This window comes from Vanacampus margaritifer, chromosome 9, assembly GCF_051991255.1.
Source record: "Vanacampus margaritifer isolate UIUO_Vmar chromosome 9, RoL_Vmar_1.0, whole genome shotgun sequence".
Lineage (NCBI taxonomy): Eukaryota > Metazoa > Chordata > Actinopteri > Syngnathiformes > Syngnathidae > Vanacampus > Vanacampus margaritifer.
In genome coordinates, this window is record NC_135440.1 from 28,149,991 (window position 1) to 28,164,508 (window position 14,518).

The 14,518-nt window shown below is 47.3% G+C and overlaps 1 protein-coding gene across 1 annotated transcript in view; it reads right to left on the minus strand.

Annotated features, from left to right (window-relative positions):
- nr2f5 (nuclear receptor subfamily 2, group F, member 5) overlaps positions 1-14,518 on the minus strand; it is a 49,481-nt gene that overhangs the window by 22,683 nt on the left and 12,280 nt on the right. The gene's annotated exons all lie outside the window — the stretch shown is intronic.

Sequence of the window (14,518 nt, forward strand, 5' to 3'; positions counted from 1 at the left end):
CATGTATACGAGACAAATGGGCGGAGCAACCTAGTGAAGAATTTAGCAAAAAATGTTCATCATATTTGTGAAGTTTGATGATTTGGCCATCAAAACCCATCTTATTGTTTGGCAGCCATTTGATGGCCGTTCAGTGCAAAATTCAGCCCTATGCTGGAAAAGACAAAGGAAGTCGGCCATTTTGGCTTGAAGCGGCCATTTCTGGCTGATTTTGATAGTTTCCATGAGGGGTCCTTCAAAAGAAAACCCGCCCTTAATGATTTTGTGGGATTACTTGAAAATTCAAACTAAAACATCCACAAAAAAATGTTGGACATTTTTAGGCTCGTTTTGGTCATTTCCAGGGTTCCTTCAAAAGCAAACTCATTCTAATGTTTTTGTCAGAATCTCTCTGCCAATTCCACAAAACACACAGGGAGTCGGCCATTTTGTTTAGAAGTGGTTGGTTGATTCCGGTGGTCCTTAAGCAGTGCTACTTTAACTTGACCTGCATAACACAAACTCAGCCTAATGGTTTTGTCCACTTGCTGCCAACTTTGAACTGCAAACATTTGGTTTGTCTCTGACTTCCAATATTGCAGTTTGAAAAACAAAAGTCTCAAAAAACAAGTTGCAAAAACAGCAGTTTGGTTTGAAGTGGCCGTTTTAGGCAAAATGTTGGCCATTAAGTTCGAACTTTGGCATGCTAATTACAAGTAGACCCACACAAAACGTCTGCCGTTGTGGTTTCAAGTTTGAAGGTCATATTGGTTGTTGCCATGGCGCCCTCAAAGAGTGAAAAAGGGCCAGCAAATTTGAAGCATGACGACTCGACGGGTGGAAAAGAGCAAATTGTGACAAACGTGGTCATTGCGTTTGTTTGCAACGTTTGATGACTCGCAGCAAAACACAAAACTCTATCAAGTCAACATGCACGTGGAATGCTTTGGAGTTCCAAGTTTTTCCAAGTGTCTTTGAAGGCGTCACATGCACACACGTTGGCCGGCCGACCGGCTGGTCCGTCCGTCCGTGCGCGCGTCCGTGCGCGCGTCCGTGCGTGCGCCCGTGCGTGTGTGCGTGCTCTCACACCTCACGTGGAAGACCGGTTTGTCAGCAGCGTGCATGAATGGGGACGGCTATACGGGGAAAGCTATGCGGCTTGCATGACCTGACATGTTTCTGAAGCTGGAGGAGGTCTCGACCTTTCACCCCAGGCTCCAAAACTAGGAAGATGAAAAAAGTGGGGGGTGGGAAGGGCGCCGGGGGGGTTCACCTTTAAACAAGGGCTTCTGTTTCCACCACTCCAGGAATGTCACTTCAATAAAAAAAGAAAAGAAAAGATCTATCTCTCTATCTATCTGGTGCCGGAGGACTTCAGAGAGTCGGGCTCGGAGTGTTAACCTCCTTTGCTTTGTGTTCCCGTTTAAAAAAAAAAATGATATCCACATTGATCAGAGTTTGGACGTCCGCCCAACTCAAGCCGGGAGAAAGCCTGTAATCTGTCCCGGCCGCATGCAAAGACACTTTGGACTTGATGACTTGACGATAAACTCTAGACGCACAAGTTAAAGGGATCGGTCGCCTGGTGGGAAATTGGGAATGACAGAAAATGTGCTGGTTGAAGGTTGTCGAACGACGACATGCGGCGGTTCCCGGTGACTTTTCCAGCAATTCTGATAGCGTCGATGCTAATTAGCATTAAGGTAGCGAGGCCTCTTTTTAGGCAGGTGTTTGTCTGTTTCAAGTCTCTCTGTTGTACGTCTCCAAATGTATTGGAAGTTATCGTTAGGGTTACTCGATCACTTCTACTCCGTGCATGATTTGTGAGTGAGGGTGAAACTTGCACCTCAAGCCAAGTGCGCATCCGGCACGAGACCGCCCGTTAGCCCTCCCCCCTTGATGTTAATGGAAAGGTCAGCCCGCTCTTACACGTCCTATTTGTGGAAATCCCGGATGACCGTGCCACCGACTAATCGGCGGCTCATTGAAGGTTTTCGAACGGTGACGTCAGATTGGATCAGCGCTAATCTTGTCAGCTATGACGTCCGCCGGCGGAATTTCCAAGCGGGCTGCCGTGAGACGAAGATTACCCGCAGAGAGAGCAAATAAAGCGGGCCGAGCGAGGACAGCCGAGCGAGGACAGCCGAGGTCGTCCCGAGTGTCCATAATTGCAGATTGTCTTTTTCATTGTTTTGAAAATTCTGACCAAGAGGACGGTTTGACTGAGCAACATGGAATTTGGTAGGCATGTCTGTCATGAGAAGACACACAAAACCATCTCAAGAAGACATGCCCGAAAGGAAATGGGATGTCGGCCATTTTGGCTTAGTAGTAAACTGATTTTTTTTTTTTTTTTTTTTTTTATTCAGACCCCAAAGACAGTCATTTGGTTGGCATGTCTGATGAAGAGAGCCACAACAAAGTCTGAAGATAAGACCATCAAGTCTCCCACTTTGGTTTCAAATTTGGTGATTTCCAGGAGTCCTTAAAAGGCAAACTTTTCATACAGATTTATGAGACTTGGTGTCCAAGCTACATGGGGAGGAGCGCTTCACGGGTCTGCCTCATAGTTCTGAAGTTTAGGGTTGGAATCATTGCATGGGTGTTCCAGTTTTTGCTTCATTGAAGACTCGAACCAGGTCAGCAGGTTAACGTAAACTAAATACAAATATTTTCCTCAACACACGCTTTTCACCGGACGAAAACTAGACTTGACTAGACTAAAACCTCCATTAATAAACAATCATTGGGACTAAATCAGTACGCATTTTCATCGACTAATAAAGACGAGATGAAATTGAGCACACTTAATAAAGACTGGACTAAAATCTACGGACATTTTAGTTCACGAAGAAAAACGAGAGGAAAATTCTGATTTTGTAAAATCCCGTCTCTGCTAATCTGTCACGAACGCACAGCGACGCTCCTCCTTTCAAATCTGAAGCTAGCGAGCGCAACAGCTATAGGCTAACGTTCAAACAATGTCGATCTGACTGCTAACTAATGCTAGCTAACTTGCCAGCTTGTAGCCATAATAGCCACTTGTTGATATACTGAAGTTGTTTTAAATCAAAAAGATGAGAGGACATTTTATGTGAAGTAGTTTTAGATTAGATAGAAATGTTTAATATATGCTGACAAAAAAAATGTTAAAGGGTAAAATGATTGTCCTGACTAAAACTAGACTAAAAATGTTGACAGTTTCTGTTGACTAAAATTAGACGAATAAAATGAAGTTTTCTCAGACTAAAATGCTCAACTTATAGTTGACTAAAAGGTAAAACAGGATGAGGTTGACTAAGATTAAAAAATAACAAGTGTGTTTGAAATTGGACTAAAACTGAGACTAAATTCAAAAATCAACACTTGTAACAAACGCACGAAGACAAATGATGTTGAAAGCTGAGCGAGTGAGCGGCTTGTTGCCCGAGGGGGAGGCGGCTTGTTGCCCGAGGGGGAGGCGGCGGGGGCGTCACTTCACTTAACTCCTCGCCACTTAAACATAGCGCCGCCGGCGCCCAGGTCGACTCCTCTCACCGCTAAATGTGTGTAGGGGTGGGAAAAGGCCACATTCCCCTCCCCGCAGTTCAAAACTCAGACGGTGGTCTTTAACACGTTGGCCCGCTCGGCTCTCCACACGCCCAATAAAAACCTCTGACCAAGCGGTGACCTTTCTGCGCTGGCCTTCTTTGCGTCCGCCGCCGGCCGCGATGCGACGCGGCGATGGCGGCCGGCAGCTGTCGGCAGTTCGGCTGGAGGAGGTTTGGGGGGGTGGGGGCTGGGCTAGGGGCTTCGGGGTCAAAGGGGGTCAGAGTACTGGTAAAGTCATCGTAGTAGCGGCTGCGCAACGCTTCCCCCTTCAAAGGCCGCGCGGTGACGTCTGTACACCCTTTGGACCCCCCCCCCCCCACCTCCCCTCCCTTTGGGCTCTGCAGTTCCCTGCCTCTCAGGGGTCAGAACAGGCGAGGGTTAATAAAGTGATACCAGGTGTTGGCCACAGAGAAATGCCCCCCCCCCCCCCCCCCCCCTTCCTCCCCCAAGCAAGCCAAAGCCCCCTTCTCCTCCTCCTCTCCTTCTTCTGGACCCCATTTCACCCCCTCCCAATCCAGATGGGACTCGCCCAAAAGCAGGAATTGACATCAATGTTACGACAATTCTAACGTTTCAAACAACTTCTACGTGACACACACGGCGCAGCCACACAAACAGAGCGCAGATATTCTCTCTTCTCTGGAGGAACTATTAAAGGGGTTTGATTGGGGACCTTCTCTGCCTCTTCTTCTTGCTGTTGAATTAGGCTTCATCTCAACTCAATGCAGCTCGGTGCCGCCCAACAGGTCGATTCATGGTTTCTGCCCTATAAAGTCCACTCTCTAAAAATCCATTTCTTGTGATGAGGGAACGAGGCAATGATTCTCAAACGTTATTTCATTGGCTAGTTGAGCTGTTAACCGATGAATCGTTTCATCCTTAGGGTCAACCGTTTAGTCCGCCAAATCAAAATATCTGCAGTGATGAAGGAGTCGGGAAGGATTGTGTGATTCCCAGCGCAGCCAGTCGCTTCGTGGGACGCCATTTTTGTTATTTGATTCATCGTTTCACGAAATCAGATATCCTGTTGTCGTGTTTGGGGACTGTGCTTGGAATCCTTCTCAGGAATTCCTAATCACTAGGGTAGGAACTTGAGTTGATTTTCAATATGGCAACCTTGACTAATGCATATCTCAAAGCAGCACACACGCGCACACACACGCGCGCGCAATGCAGCCCTTCCTTTGAGTGTGAGGCACTAAATGAAGGGCTCCTAATTAACGCTAATTAACGTCACTGACAAGTCGGGGGGGGGGGGGCAATAGTCCAGCTAATCCCCCGTTTACGTTTTCTCCATTTCGCCCGGAACCCCCGCGAGCAGTTTCTCGCCCGCCGCAGAAAGGCCGCATTGTTCGGCGGGGACTTGGCATCAAAGATACGAGCCCCCTCTTGGCAAATGAGTGGCCTCCATTATGCGCTGATCCCGACACTCCAAACAGCCCAAAAGACTTGGGGGGGGGGTTGAAGGGGTCAAGTCCCGTGTTTTACACGGCTTGGGGCGATCCATCAATGACCCGTTTGCTCTCTCGTGCGATCGGCGAGCGGGATAACAAATGACTTGTTGTTGTTTGCGGACTTGCAGCATTCCGACGCCAAGCGATGACGTTAAAAATGAGACGAAATGAAAAGATGCGTTTGGATTTTGAACTGCCGCTGAAAGTGCATCGGCGAGTCGGACGCAGCAAATTGAAAACGGAACTCGAATTTTGGCTCAAAAAATGCGGTCAACTGAAACGGTGAAAAACATTTTGAGTTTATATCTCAACAAATACGATACGAGAATCCGCAAATAGATGCCGCAAAATTGCATTGACTTTTTTTTTTAAGATCAAAAATTGTTGCTGTGTTGCCAATAAGTCCTTTCTATAAAAAAAAAAAAAAAAAAAACAGTTGGCTCTTTCTTTAATTATTGAAAAATATTTGAAAAAAGAATTCTCTGAATTCACTTTTTAACAAAAGGGCAATTTTTTTCTCTCTCCACAATCATTTTGTGGGAAAAAAAAAGCTTGCAAAAGCAATCAAAGTGAAGAAATGTTTGTAATTTTCTCTCGAAAAGAAAAGAGCAAATCCATTTCGCACGTCTGGGCCACATCATCAGATTTGCTGGGCCGGGCCGGGCCCGCGGGCCGTCAGTTTGGTGGCCTTCTCCTCCTCCATCTTGCGCGTCTGCGGCGGGGACAGGAAGTGGACCGTTGCGGCGGCAGCGGCGTGGACAACAAAAGCGTCTCTCAGAGGAGGTCAAAGCGGCAGCGGAGGCGCACAAAAAGCCTTTTTGTGCGCCTGACGTGACTTTATGCAAATGAGCCGCAGCCCACACATGCGACGGCCGAGAAACTACGAATGGAGGTTATTTGCAACAGTGACATTTCAAACATCTCATGTTTCATTTGTATTTGACAATCTTCATTTCAACTTTAAAAGTAACATTTATTTTATTTGATCAAATGTTTTATTCCATTTAATGCCATTTGGACTAAATGCTATTCTTACAATTAGTAACATTGCATTTATTTATTTGTCTTATATATCTTTTCTTTTCTGATTAAAAAGACGTATCTACGTACGCGTGCGACCACCATCTTCTTTTTTTTTTTTTTTCTTTTTTGACACTTTGGAAGGTAAATACACTCAATTCCAGCCGGTGGTCCCGGCCGGGTGTTGTATTGTGTTTGGGGGGCGCCGCAGACGCAGCTGCGGTCATCAGCCCAGCGGAGGCCCCGGCCAGCCCCCCCCAGGGGCCCCGGAGCACACGTTGCTTAATGAGGAGCCACAAAAGGCCCGCAATGCCACCGAGCCTCGTATCTGCCAGCCTGTGAATGCGTGCAGCTTCTGCAAAATCTTTCAAAGCGATTGATTGATGACTCGGCAAAGACGTCTTTGTTGCGGCGGATCAATGCAAGCTGGCTCGGGTCCGCTTTCCAACTGGTTTGTCTGCCGCGGCGACAAAAAGCGGGACAAAACAACGGAACCCGCGCATTGTCACACATTTTTCATGCAAACGTTGCAAACTTGCCCAAGTCTGAATTTAGTACGAAGTTTCTCATGAGCGCAACTTCGAAGCTCATTTCTGTTAGCCCACCAAAGGCGTTACACATTACAAGGTTAGCATTACGCTAGCAGACAAAATGGACTTTTTGGTGTTTAAATATTCAGCGCTGCCTTGAATTCTTGGTCTTGAAAAATCTGAGCGGTCACTCGAGCCTTTTTTTTTTTTGCCTTGAGATACGCACCAAAAATTGAGATGCGAATGCCTTGATTTTTGAGATCTGAGCTGTCACTCGACCAATTTCTGCACTTAAAAAATCTTGAATAATACGTCAAGGAATTTTCACCAAAAATGAGTCAATCCTTAACAAATGTCTAATTTCCTAAATTGTTGTGAATAGTGAAGCTCTCAACACGCACTGGGACACGGGTTCCATTCAAATGAATGCGAGCGAGTATCGCCTTTCAATATATCTTCCTGTTATTTCCTATCTTCATTCTTGCCCACGTCTTCTCCTCGACTCCCTCGATTGACGAAACATCTTTTGAACAATGAACGATACGTCCAACATGTTGCATGAGGACCTTCAGAACGTGACCGAGGCTAACAGGAAGTCCTGATGGTAAATATCCCAACATGTGCGCGGGTGAGAGGCCAACTGTCATTTTTTTGGTCACGGTCACGTTCGGAGGCATCCCGCAACGTGCGCACGCCGATGTCGATTACGAGGCAAGAAGAAAAAGGCGCCCGGCGTCGTACTTAACGCCGGGCGGCCCAAAACGGATCTGAGGCCTATTTGGAAGCCGCCGTGGGCCAACAATGCGACACGCCGCCGAGGTCACCGTGCCGAGGTCACCGTGCCGAGGTCACCGTGCCGAGGTGTCGCGCTTCCTAAAAAACATCAAGAGAAAGTTGCAAATGCGGCTGCCGACACAACACGCGCGCATGAAAGGCAAGAAACGCGCACACACGCAAAACAAAAACGGCTGTCACGTGCACGCACGCACAGAGAGCACCTATCCCTCGGGGGGCCCTCGGGGGGCCCTCGGGGGCCCTCCCCCACCCTTGAAACCTGATCCGTCGGCATGCAGCGCGGAATTCTCCCAATCGCCCTGACTTTTCACCTTTGACCTTTTTGGCAGTGCAGAGGAGAAGATGAAGTGCCCGAGCTTCTCTCGGCCAACACACAAAAAAATCCCCTGTTACACACACACACACATTTATGCAGATTTGGGAAGAAAGAAACAAAGCTGCAATGTTTGCTGGGAAAAAAAGTGAGCAGGAAAAAAAAAGTATTTTATTTCACCATAAAGCCAAAATCCTTTTTTTTTTTTAATGGTGCAATTTGTGGCAATGAAGTCACATTTATACAAGAAAATAGGATGTCGGGTAAATAGAGTTTTTATATTTTTTTGATGAGAAAATGCTAACTAATTGTATGTTTACAAGAAAAGATTGCATGAGTAAAATAAAGAGAAAATGTAAAAGTGTGAGCAGAAGAAAGTTGGATTTTGACAAGACAAAAATCTGCTTGGGAAATAGTCAACATTTTGTTTGACGTTTTTCCTGTTGCTGAGAAATGTATTTATTCTTTTATGTTTAACATTTCAAGTCTTTGAAAGTGTGCGTTCGGGAACGCTGGTCCTCCAGAGCCGCTTGGATGAACAAGATCCTTCTACGGAACTTGCTGATCATTTGAGTCAGCTGTGTTGGAGGAGGGAGGACCAGGGTTCCGTAACGTGGACGTCTTTGCAACAGTTGGCAACCTTGAACGAGCCCTGAAGAAAACCCAAAACATTGGCCAAGCGCGCACACCTTCGCCAGCCGCTCAACGAGATCCGACCTTGACGTCAAGCCGGGTGGGCCGCGCGGTTGCATCATCGGCCGAAGTCGGCCGCGGCCGCCACCAACGCCGGACGTTTCCCGCCTAAAGTTTTGCTGAGCGGCGAGCGCACGTTTGCGAATTGCGTGCGTGGCGGCTCGAGTCACGCTCGGCCTTTGATTGGCCCGGGCACAATGTGGTCACTGTTGCAGCAGTGTGAAAAGGGCCGTTATGCCGCGTGGTGGCCATGCCCGTCGGCCCGTCGGCCCGTCGGCCCGCTGCTGGTGTCCGTCCCTCCGCCCGCCCGCCGCTTTTGGGCTTCCATTCATGCGTGCTGACAAACGGCAGAGTGTCCGCGCGGCGAGCATGTGTCACGGCCTCTTGATGGACTTCTTTGTTGGGCTCGGGTGCGAACGTCACCTCCCGTCCTCGCTGGCCTCGCCGCACTTGCCAGCCCGCAATTGGCGTGGCCATAAGCTTGAAATTCGTATGTACAGACACGGACAAAGAATGGCGGCAGTGTGCGCCGCCGCCGCCGCCGCCGCCGCCGCAACAATAGACGGCTTTATCCCAGCGACAAGAAGGATGCTAATAGACTGAGCGATGCCTCCAATTCATCACGCTGAGATTCCAGTCGCAAAGACAAATGCTCGGGACAGCAACGCTTTCAAAGCTTCTTTCAGGTGAACTTCAGTTCATCAAGACAAACCTGCATGCTTTGGTGGTCCCACAACACAAACACAACTCTAATTTCAACAAACAAATCTCAACCTGAAAATGGAAAAGCAAAAATGTCATTGGTACGCCAACAAATTCAAAAGTTTGTAGAAAAACGGCGCAAGATTGACTTCTGTTATTTGTTCAACTCGGAATTTGACCTAAAACGTCAAGAAACATTTTATCCAAATGTTGAAGAATCGGAAACTGAAAATCCCGCAAATGTGAAAAGATCAAATTGGATTGATCTCAAAATTCAAAGGAATATGTCCCAAATGTTGAGGACAAATCCGAAATGTGGAAAAGAGAAACAAGACAAGCCTACAAAGAATCTCACCCGAAATTTTGAAGGAAAATTCAAGCCATGGTCAAAGAAGAACCCAAACCTCAACTTGAGCTGACCACAAATTTGACCCGAAATGTTTTCCGAAGAATTTCAAATGGAAATGAGATGAAATGAGACAAGACAAAGTCAAACAATTCGGGCTTCAAGGAACATCCAAGAAAAACAAAACTGGCTGTGACACAGAACAATTAGAAAAATCGGCGTCATGATGACCAAAGAATGGAAAAGTTTCCTAGCTTTTCTGTGAGCACCAGTTGCGCTACACATAAATATTCATAACACTGAACGGAAATACATGTTAGCGTACAGAGTGACATTTTGTATTTTTGGTGGGAGGGGGGCGGGGGGGGGGGGGGTCTGAGTGGCATGTGCTTCCAGTTATATTGTTAGCAGGCGACGTGCGAGCTCTAAAGAAGCCCAAAGTGGAGCCAATCCATTACGGCAAAGCTCTCTTGATCCTTTGGCTTCAATGCTCAAGCGTGGCTAATTAAATGGAGGCCATTTTCACGGCCCGTGCCGACCGGGCACGCCGGGAGGCCTGAACGGATCCGGCGCGGTCCCGACACCAACACATTCTAGGGAAGGCGACTCTTTCATTGCAAGAAGTGTCTTGACTGTTTTCGTGATCGGTCGTCATCGTCAAAGTACAATATTTCCATTGGAAAATATCGGAACGTGTCTGTTTCGATAAAGTAGCTGCTTCAAAAGGCATTTACTTGGTCCACAAAGTATAATCCTAAAAAAAGGATGGTCTTGACGCAAATGGGAATTGTTGGGCTATTTTCGTTACCGCTGCTGACAATATTCCGGCTCACGTCAACTCGTGGAAGCTCATTTGTTGGCTTCTTTGCTTGTGACGTCAGCACATTAAGCAGCATTTTGGAAATGATTTTTCTTGCCGACTTTGCCCATCAACATCATCAGAAAGACGTCTTCCCGCGTGACTGTCGGCTTTGCAGATCGGGCCCGACGAGCTGCAGGCCCGCTTGGCACCGTCTTGTCTGGCTAAATAACTGCGCAGCCATGATGAAGTGCCGTGACATTTGCCGCTGCCCAGAAGGAAACCATAACACGGACTTTTTTGTTGCTCCCGCGTCGTCAGAAGGTCAAATTGTCCAACATTGACTTCATGTCCAAACAGCCGTGCAAGACAGAAGACGACAAAGCAGACCTTTTGCGATTTATTCCTGATCCGTTAGCGTGTCGTGGACCGGCCGGACATTTTCTAGAGCGCGCGTCGTCGTGCTGACGATTGCTGACGATTGCGTCTCCAAAAGTAGCAAACATGACTAGAAAAGCCGTCTCATGTAAACACACCCTCTGGCGAGGGTTCCGTTCCAGGCCGTCCCCGCAACAAGTGAAACCCGCAATACTTTCTGAACACGCGTTCAATGTTTCATAGATCATTAAACGCAAATAACAGAATAAACTTGATGTGTTTTAAGGATACACGATCGATTTGGATGATGATTTCTTTTTTCCCCCACAATACAACGGACCCCCATAGAGTCACGGTGCGGCAAACACGGATTTATCCATTTGTGTATTCATTTTTTTTTAGTTTTTGGAAATAAACGTAATTTTTTGTGAGGGGGAGGTTTTGGGGAGTTTCGATATTTTTTTTCCATGCAACGAATTTTAATGTGCATCAATGATATTTCTTATCACCCCCAAATAACGGCGGTCTATAATGTATTACGATATATTGAAACGCATGAACCGCCATGAAGAAAATATTGCCGATGTAATAACGTAGCAAACGGCCTTTTCTTTTCTTTTGGCCATTTGAAAAGGGAAGAAGCGAATTACAGGCGAATCCAGTCAATTCCTTCCACCCGAATCCGTCCAAACAAAGCATTTCTTATGCATCACTTGACCGGCAATACGCGACCCCCGCTCGGACAACAAGCCCCCCCCCCGCCAACCCACAGCCTCCTGGAGGGTGTTAAGACCTGTCGCTGCCCTCCCCGGGGAATGCTGGGAAAGGAAGACCTCCACATCTGTCCTCCGCCTCGGCCCCCCCCCGGGAGAGTGGCGGGAACGTGACATTCCGACATTAGCCAACGCCGCCGAGCGAGACCGCGAGGGAGTCGTAGCAAGAACAAGACGGACAGACGGACAATACGGACAAAAGCAAACAAACAAAAACAAGAATCAAGTCATTGCGGGAGGAATTGACGACTTCATTTAAGATCAGAGAAGATTTTGTTTTGGGGGAAAAAATTGAAATGAGGAATCGATGACATCATTAATGCAAAATCGTCAAGCAATTGAAGAGAAAAGTTCCAAAAATAAAAAATCACATACATAGCCTGCCCCAAAACATAAAACTAAACACAAAAATAAATAAAGAAAAATTGAATCATCATCCTCATTGTTTTTAATATGGAGGAAAACCTTTTGGTTCTATAGGAGATGATTTTGCTTAAATGACAGAATATCTTACACTTTTTATGACTTTTTGTCTTTCTTTTGGAGTTGTTGCACTCGGTTGACTTTTTTTTTTTTAAATCTTACCAAGTCATATTTTGTTGTTCCATTAAAAGATGACTTTTGATTCACATATTTCTTATCTTATTAAATGTTTATTTATTTGTTTGTTTTTTTCTCACTTCAATGATCAGTTGAAATTAATAAATGGAGTCATACGTACATTTGCTTATTTTTCCTGACTTTTTGTTTTTTGTTTTAGAAAATCTTCTCCCATCAAACGTTCCTGATTATTCCGAATTGAATTCCTCTTTCTTGTGAGCAATTGTTGCCATCTGGCCAACATTTTCCCTGCAATTTTAGGAGATAACGTTGCTTACATATTCCTCTTTTGATTTGATTTTTCTTCTTTTCTAGTTGACTTTTTCTGCAGTGCGAGTGATTTTATTTGTCACGAGCGCAGTTTGTTGTGATGGATTTCGCTCATTTTCTTCTTCTTGTTCTTGTGAAGTTATCCATCAGCCTTGAAAAGCCCCGAAGGAGGGAAGCAGGCACCCCCGGGCGGGCCCTCCATCAAAAGGGGGGGGGGGGGTGGAGCTGTGATCTTAAGCGCAGCCCCCCCACCCCGATGGCTCAAACCCCCCCGCGAAGGCAGCAGGGAAAGTGATTAGAAGGAAGACCCCCCCCACACCCCCCCCCACCTCCGCCATCTTCACATCCACTTGTGACACTCTTTGGTTCTCGCTCAGCAAACACGACTTTTTGTTTGACACGCTGGAAGCTCTTGAGTGGGATTTCCCAAACGCCGGCCGGGTTTCCCCTGGTGGAGGGTTGCCTGTACTGCATGACATTTCAAGTGTCTAATGGTTGTCGAGAGTGATCATTATGAATAAAGGGCTAGTTTTGTTTGTTTTTTTGTAAACGAAGTGGGCTGCGCCATCCGTGGGGTGGAGTTTTGGCACCTAACATTGATCCTTTACGTATCCTTTATCTGTTGGACAGCTGGACAGTTTATGTGTGTCAACAAGCAGTGTCACACATTCACACGGTGCCAGGCAGTGGCCGGGTGCGAGGTGGTGACCCCTGTCTGTAAAGCGCCCCCCGCACCCCCTGCTGTCCCCCGCGCGTTTAAGATCTTTATTGGCCCTCTAAAGTCATCAGCGCTCTGCCGCCTCCTCCTAATGGAGTCGGTAATTGGTCCCGACGAGCTGCGGGAAAAGCAGCTGGGGCGGCGAACGCGGTGGCAGACGTTAGCGTGCTAATGCTAACGTGTACCTCAATTGCACACCAATCAACACAAACGGTCGTCGTTTGCTGCAATGTTGACTTTGCGTCATGAAGAGACGTCCGATGAGATTTAGATTTAGATTTAGATTAATATTAGTTTAAGATTAGATTTAGGTTTGTGCCACTATCAAAAATGGCCATTTTCTTAAAAAATGCACGCGTGTGGGGATGCAGTTTGAAATGATGCATTGAAGACGACTGAGGAAAGGATTTAAGAAAGCAAGCTAATGAAAACGATCAAGTTGATGAGGTGTTTGCCAACTGCAGTTTTTGGACGGCCGTGGGTTCCGTTCTCTGCGTGATGTCGAGTTGGACGTATTGCGCTAGTTAGAAATAAACCGCAAACTAATCAGAAATCCTTTAAGTGGCAAATGAATGGATTGACGAACGCTGTCAATCCTTTTGCCTGAATCGAGCGAGGACGCGATTGACGGGCGCGCTTGGCGGTGCGTTCATGAACCGCTGTCAAAATGGGGAACTCATTTTCCTCTCAGCTGCGTGACCCGAAAGGTCCGAAAGGTCCTGACTGGACACGCCGCCATTGACGGAGGCCAACCCCCACGCGGTCTTTTCTTCTTTTGGGGGGGGGGGGGGGGGGGCAAGATGCTCTTGCTGGAGGAACAAGTGACCCCAACCTCCTCGTTCTGGATGAGAGGACGACAACAACTGTAGAAAAGCCCCTCGCGCCCCCCAATTCTCCTTTCTCTCACTGACCACTACTCAAGAAGTGACCCCCCAATCCCCCCGTCATCCCCTGTGACCCCCCGCCATTGGGCCCTTTCACTGGGCACACAATGGCCGCCGGGCGCCGTGTAAAGAGACGCCGGCCCCCCGAAACAAAGCCCACCCCCGCCGAGAGCTCTCTAGCCTGCAACTCGGCTAATGACGGGTTTCATGCAACCGTCAGCACCGACACAACACCGAGTGGGAGGGGCCACCGGCACAACACCGAGTGGGAGGGGCCACCGGCACAACACCGAGTGGGAGGCGCCACCAGCACAACATTGTGCTCACCTGCAAACTTGCTTGCCACAGAATCAGCAGCACACCTGGATCCATTCTCACGAATGCTTCTCACACACACTTTCACTAGCCCACAACACACACACAACCTGCACTTGATTGTTTTGATGCCATAACATTAACTGGGGAGATTCATTTGTAAACTCGTCAAATATGTCAACATAAGAGGCAACACTTTGTCCACTTTTGTTGCTGCTTTCCAGTCCATATTTTCTGATGAGCTCAAACGCGACGATGACGTCGAGCCGCTTCCATTTTTGACTGACAGCTGACAATTGCAAGCACAAAAAGCTCAAAGCAGAATAAGACGACATTTATGAGCAAATATGAGCGAATA